We start from the raw sequence: 15353 nt of genomic DNA on the forward strand, positions 1-15353 counted from the left end.
TTTTGAACCAATCAGTTGTTCCATATCCAGTTCTAACTGTAGCTTCTTGTCCCACATAGAGACTTCTCAGGAGACAGATGAGGTGATCAGGCACTCCTATTTCTTTAAGAATTTGCCATAGTTTGCTGTGGTTGACACAGTCAAAGGCTTTTGCATAGTCAATGAAGCAGAAGTAGATGTCTTTCTGGAACTCTCTAGCTTTCTCCATAATCCAGCACATGTTTGCAATTTGGTTTCTGGTTCCTCTGCCTCTTCTAAATCCAGCTTGCACTTCTGGGAGTTCTTGGTCCACATACTGCTTGAGCCTTCCTTGTAGAATTTTAAGCATAACCTTGCTAGCGTGTGAAATGAGTGCAATTGTGCGGTAGTTGGAGCATTCTTTGGCACTGCCCTTCTTTGGGATTGGGATGTAGACTGATCTTCTCCAATCCTCTGGCCACTGCTGAGTTTTCCAAACTTGCTGGCATATTGAGTGTAGCACCTTAACAGCATTATCTTTTAAAATTTAAAGTAGTTCAGCTGGAATACCATCACTTCCACTGGCCTTGTTATTTACAGTGCTTTCTAAGGCCCATTTGACTTCACTCTCCAGGATGTCTGGCTCAAGGTCAGCAACCACACTACCTGGGGTGTGGTATAATTCCTCTGTGTATTCTTGCCACCTCTTCTTGATGTCTTCTGCTTCTGTTAGGTCCTTACCACTTTTGTCGTTTATTATGGTAATCTTTGTACGAAATGTCCCTTTCATATGTCCAATTTTCTTGAACAGATCTCTGGTTCTTCCCATTCTGTTGTTTTCCTCTATTTCTTTGCATTGCTCGTTTAAGAAGGCCTTCTTGTCTCTCCTTGCTATTTTTTGGAAATCTGCATTCAATTTCCTGTATCTTTCACTATTTCCCTCACATTTTGCTTGCCTTCTCTCCTCTGCTATTTGTAAGGCCTCGTTGGACAGCCACTTTGCTTTCTTGCATTTCCTTTTCATTGGGATGGTTTTCGTTGCTGCCTCCTGTATAATGTTGTGAGCCTCCATCCATAGTTCTTCAGGCACTCTGTCCACCAAATCTAAATCCTTAAACCTGTTCCTCACTTCCACTGTGTATTCATAAGGGATTTGACTTAGATTGTATGTTACCAGCCCAGTGGTTTTTCCTACTTTCTTCAGTTTAAGCTTGAATTTTGCTATAAGAAGCTGATGATCTGAGCCACAGTCCGCTCCAGGTCTTGTTTTTGCTGACTGTATAGAGCTTCTCCATCTTTGGCTGCAGAGAATATAATCAATCTGATTTCGATGCTGCCCATCTGGTGATGTCCATGTGTAGAGTCGTCTCTTGTGTTGTTGGAAAAGAGTGTTTGTGATGACCAGCTTGTTCACTTGGCAGAACTCTATTAGCCTTTGCCCTGCTTCGTTTTGAACTCCAAGGCCAAACTTACCAGCTGTTCCTTTTATCTCTTGACCTCCTACTTTAGCATTCCAATCCCCTATAATAAGAAGAACATCCTTCTTTGGTGTCAATTCTATAAGGTGTTGTAAGTCTTCATAGAATTGGTCAATATCAGTTTCTTCAGCACCAGTGGTTGGTGCATAAACTTGGATTACTGTGATGTTAAAAGGTCTGCCTTGGATTCGTATCGAGATCATTCTATCATTTTTGAGATTGCATCCCAATACAGCTTTTGCCACTCTTTTGTTGACTATGAGGGCCACTCCATTTCTTTTATGGGATTCTTGCCCACAGTAGTAGATATGATGGTCATCTGAACTGAATTTGCCCATTCCCATCCATTTTAGTTCACTGATGCCCAGGATGTCAATATTTATTCTTGCCATCTCATTTTTGACCACATCCAACTTACCAAGGTTCATGGTTCTTACATTCCAGGTTCCTATGCAATATTTTTCTTTACAGCATTGGACTTTCCTTTCGCTTCCAGGCATATCCGCAACTGAACGTCCTTTCGGCTTTGGCCCAGCCGCTTCATCAGCTCTGAATCTACTTGTACTTGTCCTCCGCTCTTCCTCAGTAGCATGTTGGACGCCTTCCGACCTGAGGGGCTCATCTTCCAGCGTCATAGCTTTTATATGCCTTTTGTCTTTGTCCATGGAGTTTTCTTGGCAGGGATACTGGAGTGGCTTGCCGGTTCCTGCTCCAGGTGGATCACGTTTGGTCCAAACTCTTCACCATGACCTGTCCATCTTGGGTGACCCTGCACAGCATAGATCATAGCTTCTCTGAGTTATTCAAGCCCCTTTGCCACAGCAAGGCAGTGATCCATGAAGGGGAGATAAAGTAATTAGTGAAGTGGATTTCTACTACATTAATTAGACTGTAGTATTGCCCAGGTGATTTGAACTGTTCTGGGAAAGAATGAAGGATTTCAGTTGAATGGTCAAAGATACACTTTTTTCAAACATGGTGCAGCCAGTTTACTCATCAATTGTCCCATATGGTAGGGAGGAGAGATGGCAAGCAAGCCCAATGCATGGGCCTTTAATACTCATTCATAGCCATCCTGCTAACTATATTGTTTTAAAAAAATGGAAAATGGCTATGCCATGGTCACTCCACCATGATTTCTCCTCTTTAATTTAAATTAAATTTCAGCCCAACCCGCAACTAATCCTTGGAGTAATCCTGCTTGGAAGTAGAGCGCCAGCAAGAAGCAGTGGTTAGAGTTTTGGTCCAGGCATGTTGGTGACCGGGGTTCAAACCCCAACTCTGTTACGAAGTTCACTGGGTGACCTTGGGCCAGTCACGGCTTCTCAGCCTAACCTACCTCATAGGGTTGTTGTGGGGAGGGGGAGGGGGAGAACCACATACACCACCTTGAGCTCGTCCATCTGTTGAATAAAAGGGAAGGTTCATTACTAAATTCATTGTTTTCCTGGCTTCAGGACTATGCACACTTACAGCGGAGTAAGTAAGCATTGGGATCCGAGGGCAGGAAGAAGAAGAAGAGAAGAGTTTGGATTTGATATCCCGCTTTATCACTACCCGAAGGAGTCTCTAAGCAGCTAACATTCTCCTTTCCCTTCCTCCCCCACAACAAACACTCTGTGAGGTGAGTGGGGCTGAGAGACTTCAGAGAAGTCTAGCCCAAGGTCACCCAGCAGCTACATGTGGAGGAGCGGAGACGTGAACCTGGTTCACCAGATTACAAGTCTACCACTTTTAACCACTACACCACACAGGATGAAAGGTCAGCATTGGGAGGAAAGAGAGGGAAGATCAACATGGAGTTAGGGGAAAGGGAAGGGTGAGGAGATCAACAGTGGCAGTTTTGGCCACTTTTCATCCTCCTCCAGCTGCCACCCCTCTCTGGCCTTGGTGAAAAGCAAATGGTGTTGCTGCTGCAAAGCAGCCTCTGGACAGAAAGGAGGCAGAAGCCGGAGAAGGAGAAGGAACAGCACCTATGTGCACCGGGGGTTGGATCTGCCACCCCTGTGGATCAGGAAGTTCCTGCCATCCAAGGCAGTCATCTAATGTGTCCTCATGGGCAGCCTGGCCCTGGGCTAATTACTGGGGAAGCAAATATTCTACATGTGATAGTGATTCCTTCCAGTGAAGGACATAAATATAGGCAGCTAGACCAGTAGAACTTTGTATGGTCATGATGTTCTGAAGATGTTAAGAAGAGTATGTCCAGTGGATCTCTTGTACCAGATCAGGAAAGTAGACTTCTGGGAGACTCGAGCAGGTGCACAAATATGATAGCTCTTATTAAATTCAGTTAGAGCAACCCAGCGTGCCAGCCCTGGAGTGGACTAGTGCTTACACTGGCTAGCTTTCAGTGCCAGATGAAACCACTTCCGTCCTGCTGGGCCTTTCAAGTGCAGGCAATCCTAGTTTTGCATGGGGCGGCTTCCAAGTTAGTGATGTTTTAGTGACATTTTTAGGTCACTTCCGGGTTCGGTGCAATGTGTGTGTGTGTGTGTGTGTGTGTGAGAGAGAGAGAGAGAGAGAGAGAGAGAGAGAGAGAGAGAGAGAGATTGTGCGTCAATTGGACACACATAAATTGGCCGTTGCTTGTCATTACCTTTGGCCTATGTATGATGGAGGGTAGTGTGTACTGAAATTTAGTGACTTGTTTGCTTGTGTAATATTTTTATTTATTTTTATGTTGACCTGTTTTTGTATGTTGTGACTCACTCTGAGATCTTTCTACAATGAAGGGTGGGATATATTATTTAATAAAAGAAACTATATCCATAGTCTGTGATAACTTCTTATTAACTTTTGGAAACCACAGAGGACCACGTTGGTCTAGCAAGGCGAACAGTCTATTATGGGCTTGTTCCAAATGCAACATATGTATAAGGCTCAACCACCCCCATGTGGAAAATGTTATGTCATAAACTTCATTTATATTTGATTTATTGCATAAGGTAATGCATTTTGGACCAATGGAAAGAAATCCAGTATTCAATGGAAAGCAACATTTATACAGCAGTCATTAACATTCACACGTAAAATTTACTGCCAAGATATCACATGAGAGGAAGACTCACAGAAAACAAGGTTCTGCATGGGTCAGACCGTTCCCATAGTTCAGCAGTGCAGGAGTCAGGAGGACATGGCCTCCTAATTCATATCCACAACATTTCAAGGATAAAGAAAGAAAGGAGATGTCATACTTCATCTCGATTCTAGAGCAGTCTGCAAAGCTGCAGGGATATCACCAGAAAGATCAGTTTGCTTCAACCTAATATACAAAACAGATTGTGCACAGGTCCTCCACACCCCCTACCCCACCCCCTAGCAACATTGTGTAACCTAAGGGATTTTCCTGGCTTTAGAATACATACCACAATCTAGCCCTTTGCCTCAACACCCCACGATCCATAGCTGATAAATATTACTTATCATCCAATTGAAATGCAGCTAATTCTAGGCCAAAATCATCAGCTGTTTAGCCTTACATACCAATGTACCGCAAATGTTTAGGCCAGGAAGGGAAGAATTAAGCAGTATCAAATTTACACAGAAGAGGGAATTTTGGAAGGTAGAATGTACAGCAATTACAGGAGCTGGAATTAATCCAGCACACTGGGATTAACATTCTTACTGTAAAGGCAAGGACCAAGGGATTGTTAATGACCACATGTGGTCTTTATATCACCTCTGAAGGATAGCACCTCCTGTAATTCAAAGCCTACTGTCCAAAACATCATCACGGCTTCCCTATGGTATCTCTGGACAGGTTTACCAACCAAATACTAACCCAAGCTGACCTCCCTTAGTTTGAGAAATGTAACAGGAATACAGCACAGGAAATGCAGCTCCGAGAAGAAAAGAACAGGTGGTGGAGAAATAACAGCTCTGCTGGGAATGTTTTGTGAAGTTACTTGCATGCTCTGCTGGCATTACAATGCCAGTGGTGGGCTAGAGAAGGGCCACTGAACTGAAATTGAATCCTGGCAAGATTGAGGTCCTGTAGGTGGAGCGGTTCCCAGGTCTGGGAATTAGGCTTTTAACTTATTCTGGATGGGGTTGGACTCCCTCTGAATCCATTGCTGTCTCGGGAGATCCCAGTGGCAAGAACACCCTTCACCAGCTTCAGCTGCTCCTGCACAGGGACAGCTCTGCTTCACCAACACACTGGTAAATTCAAGACTCAGCTACTGTGATATTTTCTGTATGGGGCTGCCCTTGATATAGGTCTGAAAGCTTCAGCTAGTGCAGGATACAGAGACAAGGTTAATGAGTGATGTACCTGGCCAGGGAAAGGTAACACTATTGTTGAAGGGACCACACTGGCTGCTTGTTTTTGTTTTAAGCAAGCTTACCCAGACATTTAATTTTATTGTGTATTGTCAGGGAACTGCCATCGGAGCTCGAGGCAGAGGGAAGGCACCAGAGGGATGCCGGAGAGGGTCCCAGTAGGGAGAGGGGCAGCCCATTTGCGGGGGAAGGAAATCAGCGTAACACCAGTGGAGAAGGGGGCAGATGGGGGAATCGGAGAGGAGGCTCCAAGACTCCTCACCAGAGACCAGCGGAGAGAGTACGGGTCCTCCGCTGCCCACACCCTCCCTGCGCAGAAGGCTTCCGCGCAGGGAGACTAGGCAGAGACTAGGCGTCAAAGAACTTTTGTGCTGGAAGAAGTTCAAGAAACGCCCACTGACGGATTCTGCCAGTGACTGAGACAGTCACGATGCTAGAGGCTGTTCAATCAGAAAGGGTTCAACCAGGTAACCTAGCCAGGAGTGGCGGCACCTTACGCACGAGCAACCCCTAAACCCATTACATGTATATATTTAAAAACTTGATTTTTATCTATATTTTGATAATTTTATTATGCCTACTGTTTTTAAAGTCTCTTAGTTTTAATAGCACTGCTTTATATTATTTTATGTAAATAGATTCAGGGTTTTCATTAAGCAGTAGATAAACTTTGCTAAATAAATAAAATAACTACCTACATGTAAGTAAATATCTTATGTACCTTCAATGTTATACCTTGAAGTAGAATTGTTGCATCAACATTATTTTACAGGAAAACTAAAAAATAAGGGATATTTCCATGTCTTACTTTTGAAATACAATAGTTTATTATTTAAGAGAGAATATGCAAATAGATTCTTTTACAGTTATCAGAAGATGGTTCAGTGGTAGGTTGGTTTAAGAACAGCCCTGTTTACAAACTATTCGGTTTACGAACTCCACAAAACCAGAAGTAGTGTCCCGGTTTGCGAACTTTAACTCAGTCTAAGAATGGAAGCCAAATGGTGGAAGGGCACTGGCGGCGGGAGGCCTCATTAGGGAAAGCACACCTTGGTTTAAGAATGGTTTCAGTTTAAGAACGGACTTCTGGAACAGATTAAGTACGTAAACTGAGGTACCACTGTATTTGACAGCACTTGTATGTTGTATTTCTATTCACATGTCATTTGGCCTTTTCATATAAAAGAAATTATTGGGCAATACTATGATAATGTCAGAAGTGTGGTCTTTGAACTCATTTGACACACTCTTGTGAAGGGTGAGTTGTAAATGCGCAACAAGCACTTATTGTGGGAACAACTGAGGAACAAAAACAAACACAGTATACTAAACCAGTGTTTCCCAACCGGTGTTCCGCGGCACACTAGTGTGCCGTGAGACACCGGCTGGTGTGCCGTGGGAGGGAGGCGGGCGAGTCGGGCGGCGAGAGGCGGCGGCGGCGGCGAGGATCCGCGTCGAGCCGGGGGCGGCTCCGCGGTGCTGGTGCCGAGCGGCGGGGCAGCGCGCGCAAAAGGGAGGCGCGCGAGACAGCGGAGGAGGAGGAGGCCGGCATGTCCGGGCAGCAGCAGCAGCAGCAGCAACTCCCGGCGACGGCTCCTCCTCCGCCCGCTATCGCCGCCACCACCACAACAGCCGCTGCCGCCGTCCCTCAATCCCTCGCTCTGCTGCCTCCTCCCACCCCGGCAAGGGGAAGGGAAAAAACTTTAACTTTTGTGCGTCCCTCCCGGCGTGACGCTGCGCGCTGACGTCACGGGGCGGGGCTTTAATGGTGGTGTGCCGCGAGATTTTTTCCCGGTAAACAGGTGTGCCGTTGCCCAAAAACGTTTGGGAAACACTGTACTAAACTTCGATAGAAATTTTCGCACCAACTTGTGAAAGTGTGAAAAAAGTGAAGCAATGTGCGAATGCAGAGATCTTTATTAGATCCTGTTGTGCTGTAGAAGATTGCATCTCTTAGTGGTTTGAGATGGAAATAGTGCAATATTGTTCAGACCGAGGTCAAATGTATTTAAGTCCTGGCACTTAATAAAAATGAAACAGGCTGATATTCAACTTTGCTGAGCACTTCTGTCACCCATTGGCTTCAATGGGATTCATGGGTTCTCAGCACTTCTGAAATTACTTTTCAATGAAAACACATTTCCTTTTTGAATATAGACTTGCATCTGTTTTCCTAAATTCACTTATACTCAATCTTTATAGACTTCCTCTGAGCTGTAAATCTACGTTACATGCTTTCTTCATTTGTTTGCTAGACAAACTGCCCTTGAGAGTTGTCCTGAATCTAAATTCTTCCACCGTTGGCCATAAAATATTTCATTGCCTCAAAGTAAGCAAAGGAGTGGGGGTAGGAAAAATGGGGTTTGCGGAAGAAATCGCCACTTTTCAGTACAGATTGTCAAAAACAAGATGCGGAAATATAGAGAAGACAATTGGGAAGGTTAAGGGAAGTGGCCCCAGCTTTCAGCTGACAGATGGAAATGAGCACAAGAGGGAGTAGGGCTTAAAAAAAAAAGTTAGAGGAGACCTTTCATGAAGGAAAGTTTGCAGCTCTCAAGCAATATGTTCTGCTTGCTGATGACGCCAGATGTTTCCATTCCTGCTCTCCAGACACTGCATTCTTCTCTGCTTCATTTCTGCAGCTTGAATGGCTTTAGCTTTGCAATGCCAGTGTACCAACAGTAATATTATTACTAAGAGAATTAAACTGCATACTTTCATCCAATATGATGAACTGTTCCTTACTACATCTACCAGCATTTTCAAGACTGTTCATGAAATTTAGGGACTGTTCACATGTTATGAACAGATGAATGCAGATTAACTTTATAGTTTATACTGGGGTGAACATTGACCCCAAATTTACTTCAGACCCTGCTTCAGCAAAGAGCAAGATTTGGTCCAAAGTGCTTCAGGGGCAGTCTGATTTGGCTTGTGGGTCTGACCCGGAATCTCGATTAAAACAAAAAACAAAGCTTTGTGCTTTTCTCATTCACTGTTATGGGGCAATAAAAAAGGCTATTGCCTTCCTTATTTTTGACAGAACTGAATGAAATTTGACAGCATCTTAGCCCCCCTTGAGTGGACAACTTCTGCCAAATTAAAAATAGGTTCAGGCTTTTTAATACTAGATATGCTTAAGATTTTATTTTTTTATCTTGCAAAAAGGAACTGTCCCTGACGGTATATTTGCAGGCATGGTAGCCTCATCTGAGGGAACAAATTCTGACAAATTTCAGAAGGGTAGATGTAACTGCTTTTCTGCAAGAGAAACCTTTACAAGTATAGTGTTTATAAAAAGGATTCACTTTATCTCCCTTTCTGTTTTATGGGTAATTTGTATGAAAACAGCATACACCCATCATAAAAGTGCCCTCAGGTAAGAAGCTTGCCACATTACAGGCAAAGAGGTCCTACAGCTTTTGTGCTAGGCAACCTTAAGATTGGTTTGGAGAGGACCATTTTGTTACAAAAAGAAGCTTCACAGAACATAACCCTGAACATTTTCAGAAGGATGAGTGCAAGGGGTAAGGCGTTATGATGGACTGGGGAGGGAAAACAAGTGTGTTCTGCTCAGTTGGTATCACAAGTCACACAAACTAAGAGCAAAACTGATGGGTGGATGGGTGGACAGGAAGATTTGAAGGCCCAGCTTTTTCCAGGCAAACACTACTAGCAGAACTAGTAAAAGAGCACAAAAAGGCAAGAGCAAGGGGATAGCAGTCAGCTCTGTTTAGGGAAGCTTTTAATGTTTGATGTATTACAGTATTTTAATATTTTTCTGGAAGCCGGCCAGATGGGCGGGGTATAAATAAATTGTTGTTGTTGTTGTTGTTGTTGTTGTTGTTGTTGCTCTAAAAAACCTCCACAACCCCCGAGTTAGGAGTGGAGAACTTCTGGCCCACAAGACTCATTAGGCCTGGCACAAGTACCAATTTGGCCTGCAAAGCCATCTCTCCAAAACCATGGCCACCTGCCCCACACCTGGCATCACTGACTGACAGGCACTGGCCAAGCCTGCTAGGATGGACTGTGCTTAGGTGATCCTAGTGATGCGCTTCATTACACAGCCAGTCCCTGATGAAAGCAGGGCTTCAAGCCTGAGCTGATGAGCTGACTAAAATTTGCTTCTATAACAGTCTGAAGTAACTGGAAAGGATGCCTATGAGAGCTGTGGAAATGGCCTCTTGAAATGAATTGGAAAGGGAGTGGATTTCACTACATTTATCCAGGGAGGGGAGAAATCCTCCAGCAGTATTTTGGGGAGGGGCTTGGCACCAGCAGTGACAGTAGCACCCTGTTGCAAGCCCTGCCTCAACCATTGGTGGCCAATATCCAGAGAAAATTATGTGAAGTGGCCTTCGTCTTCTCCCCCTTAAGACGGATGAGATAAAGAAAAATCTCAGAAACTTTCCCGGCTATGTTTTCTGAGAAATGCCAGCTCAACTCCACTGCAAACCTTTCCACAAAAACACCAAAAAAGGTCAAATGTGGGAGTTTTAATTTAATCACCAGCAAGCATTTTTAGCATGCAAGGCATTTTAGGACCTCTTCATCCTTTAGCTCCCTAACCATTTTGGGAAGTCACATTTTAATGATGACGACAGGGGCTGAGAGATGCTGATACAAAATGTTCAGTGAATCTTAGACTGAGCTAGGACTGGAACAAATGTTTCCCATTGTTAGATTCAAGCTTCTTTGTGCTCAACCACATCAGCTTTTCATATGCAAAAGTTAAGAATGAAAAAGGTATGTGCATGGCCCATCAGGCCCAGAATCCCACTCCTCACAACCTCAGCTGACTATGCAGTAGCTGAGTACTGCAGCTGATGCTTCTATGGACAGCTTAAAGCATGCAGTGCAGAGATAAAAGTGATTATTAAAAAATAATGCATATAGAGGGATTAAAGCTCAGTCATATTTAAAGCTCACTCATAACTTCAGTACCTAGGGCTACAATGTTCTGTTCACTTGTTTGGGAGTAAGGGGCACTGAACTCAATTGGACTTACTAGAGATATATAGGCTTGCTCTGAATGCAACATATAAAACATATCAAGGTGACATATAAAATCAAATGCAAAGAAAACTTAAACTTGGCTGTTTTGTCCTACAGGATTTGACTTAGATTACAGTTTGAATTTCTCTACTTTATTACTCAAACCTGCTTGACTGAGCTGCCACGAAACTTTAATACATATTTTAACTGCTTGACAGTCTGAGCATAAGCAGAAGGCTTTTTAATGCCAAAAGGAGGCTTAAAATGCAATTACTTTTTAAAATATATATATATTTTAAAATGGATCTATAAGTAGAGCTCCATAACAGCAGAAGCTGTAATTTTTAAACTGATTTTTAGAGGACAAAATACATAGCAGTTGAGGAAACAAATCTCTAATGGTTTGTTTATCTACCATCAAAGCACAGTTTCTATGTGAATTCCATTTATTTCAATGGGACACACATAGGTGACACTCTCAGTGAACTCCATATCATATCTACAGGTATCAAAGTGCCCTGTGCAGTATTATATTTGAGAATTGTTTCTCTAATCAGAAGCACAAAAACATGGTATATTAACTTGGTTCACAGTTCAGAAAAGAAGTATTAAATATGCCTCCAGTACAATGCAAGGTGTTTTGGTTTTTTTTAAATTACCATGATGTTATATGTAGACTATAACTGTACTTTTATGTGGTGGTATCAAGTTTTCATCAAGTATTCTTGATGAAGAAGACTTCTTGGGCTAAAAATGAAACACAAAGTCCATCTAATACTAATACTGCACAAGTACAATTTCAAAAATCTTGACATTGCAAGAAACCGTTATGTCTTTTGGCTTTGGCTGTAATTCTTCATAGCTTACATTCCTGTTTTAAAACTTTGCTATATATAGGCAAATTTAAATTAACCATTGTTAGCTCTTGTACACATATAAAATATATATTTGTGTGTGTGTGTGTGTGTGTGTGAAAGAGAGAGTGATCTTCATTTTAACACTAGAAATTAGGAGACAACTCCTGTCCTGATTAATTAGCTCTGTCTCACTGCTCTGTTCTACCTGCCTTCCAGTTTAATTTTGAAATTGATGCAGTTGTGGTTTGTCGTTTCACAGTTTGCCATTCTCATGCTTTTTCTCTTTCCTCTTATGCAGGTTGCCAATGCTGTTACATATGTGCTTTGATTAAAACATGGCCTCAACATTCATGTTCATGCAATTGCACTGTTGCATCAATTATCACTATCACATGTGTACATTGCTTACATCACTATACAAAAAGAAATGTTGTTGCAATCACATCATGGTTCTTTTGCATGGTATTTAACCAATGTACAAATGCACTCATGCACATCTGTAACCTATATTGAAAAAGGACATGAACTGAAAACTGCAGCCAACTTTGAATGCACAGTAGTATGACCTAAGTCCAGAAACAAAATATAAACAAACAAAAATGACAAATGACTAACATAGCAGTGGCACTCCACAAACCAGATCAAGTAATCTGGAACTCATAAATCAACAGATAAATTAAAATGGGGAGAACTAATTGAAACCAAGGACTGCGTTCAAATGTTTAAAGGCAAATCTTTCTGCTTATGCTAGTGGCTCAAACCCCCATCCAAGAAACCTAACAGTCTAATTTTCACATCTGGGCAAATGTTTCCCTGCCACTCATCACACATCTAAGATGTAAAAAACAACAATAGCAAACGCATTTCTTAAAATACAATGACTGGAACATTCGCAGGAAAACCCAAAGGCTTTTTCAGACAAAAGCAGCAGTTAGCTCCCTCCCCCAAGTCCAAGGAAGTGTTACCCCAAAGTCTAGGTGCAGAGTTGAAAATCTATACTTCCACTCATATTTCTCCTGGGCTGCAAGTGATATAAAATGCTCTATGAACTCCAGTTCTGAGGTGAGATAAGAGAATTCTCCCTGCAGGCAGGCAAACAGCGAAGAGGTCTATAGGAACAGCTTCTTCTCACAAACAGCCAACTCATAGTCGACAAGCAATTCTCATATCCCCAGGCTTTACAGCAAATATTCAAGCAACAACCAGATGTGGACCTGGGAGGCTCTGTAAAACAATCTTCGACTTTCCAACCTTTCCCCCTTCAGAAACTTGCGCGCGCACACACACACACACACACACACAGCTTATCCCCAGGACCATTCAGGGTTAGGGAAAGCAGTGCCAGTTTCTTCCTGTGTTGATGCACTGTCACTAGTGCTGCAAGCATAACTAGTGACTCTCAACATGTAAATAAGCTCCACCCTTCAATGCAGATTAAGTGTCCATGGAGTCAATTTTTCTGACAGTATCTGTTTCATATCACTAGGTGGCTGCAATTTGAGGCTTAACATTTCCTAAATATAAATGACTATATGTCTGTGTGTTCCTATATCTCTGAAAAACTCTAACAGAAGGGGAAAGAATAAAAGAAAATAGGAAACAATTATCACAATTAGAGTATTTTTTTATTTTAAAAAAAACAAAACAGGTCTTGGCTGTTACAGCTTGCATCTTCATCCAAATCTTTTCTTTGGCTTTAGTTTCCTCCCCAAATGTTGCTTTGACTTTTCAGCTCAAACAAAACCAAAGTTCAAACTGAAACTTCGCCAAAACCAAAAACTGTTTTTCCAGAATCAGGGTCAAACTATGCAAAACTCAGGAGTTCCTTTTGCAACTATAAATCAAGCCAGCCTTTCCAAGATGACTCATAAGCTGATTGGTATATCTGGCTTGAACTTCATTTATCACGGTTTGCTAAAGTTCTAGTCATATTCGCTTTTCACTTGAAATTGCATCACTTTTTCCCAGAAGAGACAAGTTCAAAGCCAACGAGGTACTTAACTTTCCCTTCTGCTGATCTCAGTGTAAAGACAGTGCAGTCACTGAGATTGGGCATTCATGACCATAAGCAGTAAGAATCTCATGTGTGTTTCATTCCTTTCATATTTGCATGTTAAACAAAATGTTGGGAAGCAAGGTGAGGAAGGGCAAAGCTCATGTCAAGCTAGCAGGGCCAAATGCAAGTTCCTTTATGTGCTGTGTTTCATCACAGCCTTAACTTTGGCAGAAAACAAATGCATGGACAAAGAGAAAGTTATAGCAAACTACATATGAAATGCTGGCTGTAGAAGCCCAGAAATAAAATTTTAAAATGGAAGAACAGTAGATTGGTCTGTGCAAAGAAGTCATGTCTTTGCTCTGCCCTGAATCTTCCGCTTCATGGGATGTCCATGTGTTCTAGTGTTAGTAAAGAGGAACTTATCTCTATCTACTTTCCCCATGCCATGCCTGATTTTATGAACTTCTATCATGTCACCTCTTACCGCTTTCTGAATTACTGATGCCAAGTATTCCAGAGAGGGGTAATTTTGCCTTTATGTTGGCAAACATCAATGCACTTCAATGACAGACATTTTTTCTCTACAGACCCATATTTCATATTATTTTGTTATTAAGAGAAATAGCTGTAGTTAATTTCACTAATTGTGGCACAAAATATAGAATCCAACAAACTTGTGTCCAGGAAGATTTTTTATAAAGCTTTGCCTTTCTAAGTCAAAGAGATATGATGAATATTAACTTAATCAAAGCAGCGGTGATGTAACCCATCTCACTGAAACCACCAAACTTTTGCCAAATAGTCTCTCCCCCACCCCCTTATAACTTTTCTACTTGGGTTAGAAGTCAGATGTTTCCAGACTTAACACACAGTCAGAAAGTGTATATTTCTACACTAAACCACAGTGTAGTTAGAACTTTAATCCTCAAACCTGAGCAAGAGTAAAAATCCCTGAAAAGTAATTAAATGGATAAACCAATAATAAAATCAGATCAAGAGAGGAGCATTTCACTTAAAAAAACAAAACACTGAAACCTTATGGCCGTTCAGATGTTCAGAACTCAAACATCCAAGGATATTTTTCACCATCTGAGCTTTTTCGAAATTGTGGCTTTCTAGTTTTTCACCAGGCTTCTTTCACAAAAAGCGTTACCAAAACAAAAACAAATCTAGCATAATGACATAGAGAAGCCGTGTGCTTCGTTTTCAGCATGTCTAATTGGCTTTGACAGCACACCAGTAATTTAGTGCACCAAAATCAACACGGTGTACTACAACTGCCTGGTTACAGAGCGGACAAACCTGCACCTATAGCTTGATTTTGACAATGGAAGCATTTTCAACAACCTTAAGGGCACTATCTTACACTGGCGTTCTGCTGAGGGGCTTTAGAATGTTGCAGAAACCCTGCTGTGCCACCAGGATGTCAGATGAGCCACCAAGACAGCTCCATAGGTAGAATGGCTGGAACAGGAAGAAGTTGTGGGCTAAGGAATGCTACAAGCCATGATGGATCTGCTCTGCCTACACAGTTGGAGAGAGCAATGCTTCTGAATACCATTTTATGGGAACCACAGGAGGAGAGAGTGCTCTTGTGCTTGAGCCAGCGTGGTGTAGTGGTTAAGAGCGGCGGACTCGTAATCTGGTGAACCGGGTTCGCTTCCCCGCTCCTCCACATGCAGCTGCTGGGTGACCTTGGGCCAGTCACACTTCTCTGAAGTCTCTCAGCCTCACTCACCTCACAGTGTTTGTTGTGGGGGAGGAAGGGAAAGGAGATTG

At 42.4% G+C, this 15353-nt stretch overlaps 1 protein-coding gene and 1 long non-coding RNA gene across 14 annotated transcripts in view; both read right to left on the reverse strand.

Moving 5' to 3' along the window:
• Nucleotides 1-15353, reverse strand: part of ERC2 (ELKS/RAB6-interacting/CAST family member 2) — a 510602-nt gene that overhangs the window by 229232 nt on the left and 266017 nt on the right. The window lies entirely within an intron of this gene.
• On the reverse strand, nucleotides 6525-12954 carry LOC310700256. The gene is made up of 3 exons (XR_014522539.1): nucleotides 9574-12954; nucleotides 7561-9449; nucleotides 6525-7046 (listed from the first exon to the last, which is right to left on the reverse strand). It is a non-coding gene; the product is annotated as an uncharacterized lncRNA (long non-coding RNA).

Source organism: Podarcis liolepis (assembly GCF_965112155.1).
Source record: "Podarcis liolepis genome assembly, chromosome: 2".
NCBI lineage: Eukaryota > Metazoa > Chordata > Lepidosauria > Squamata > Lacertidae > Podarcis > Podarcis liolepis.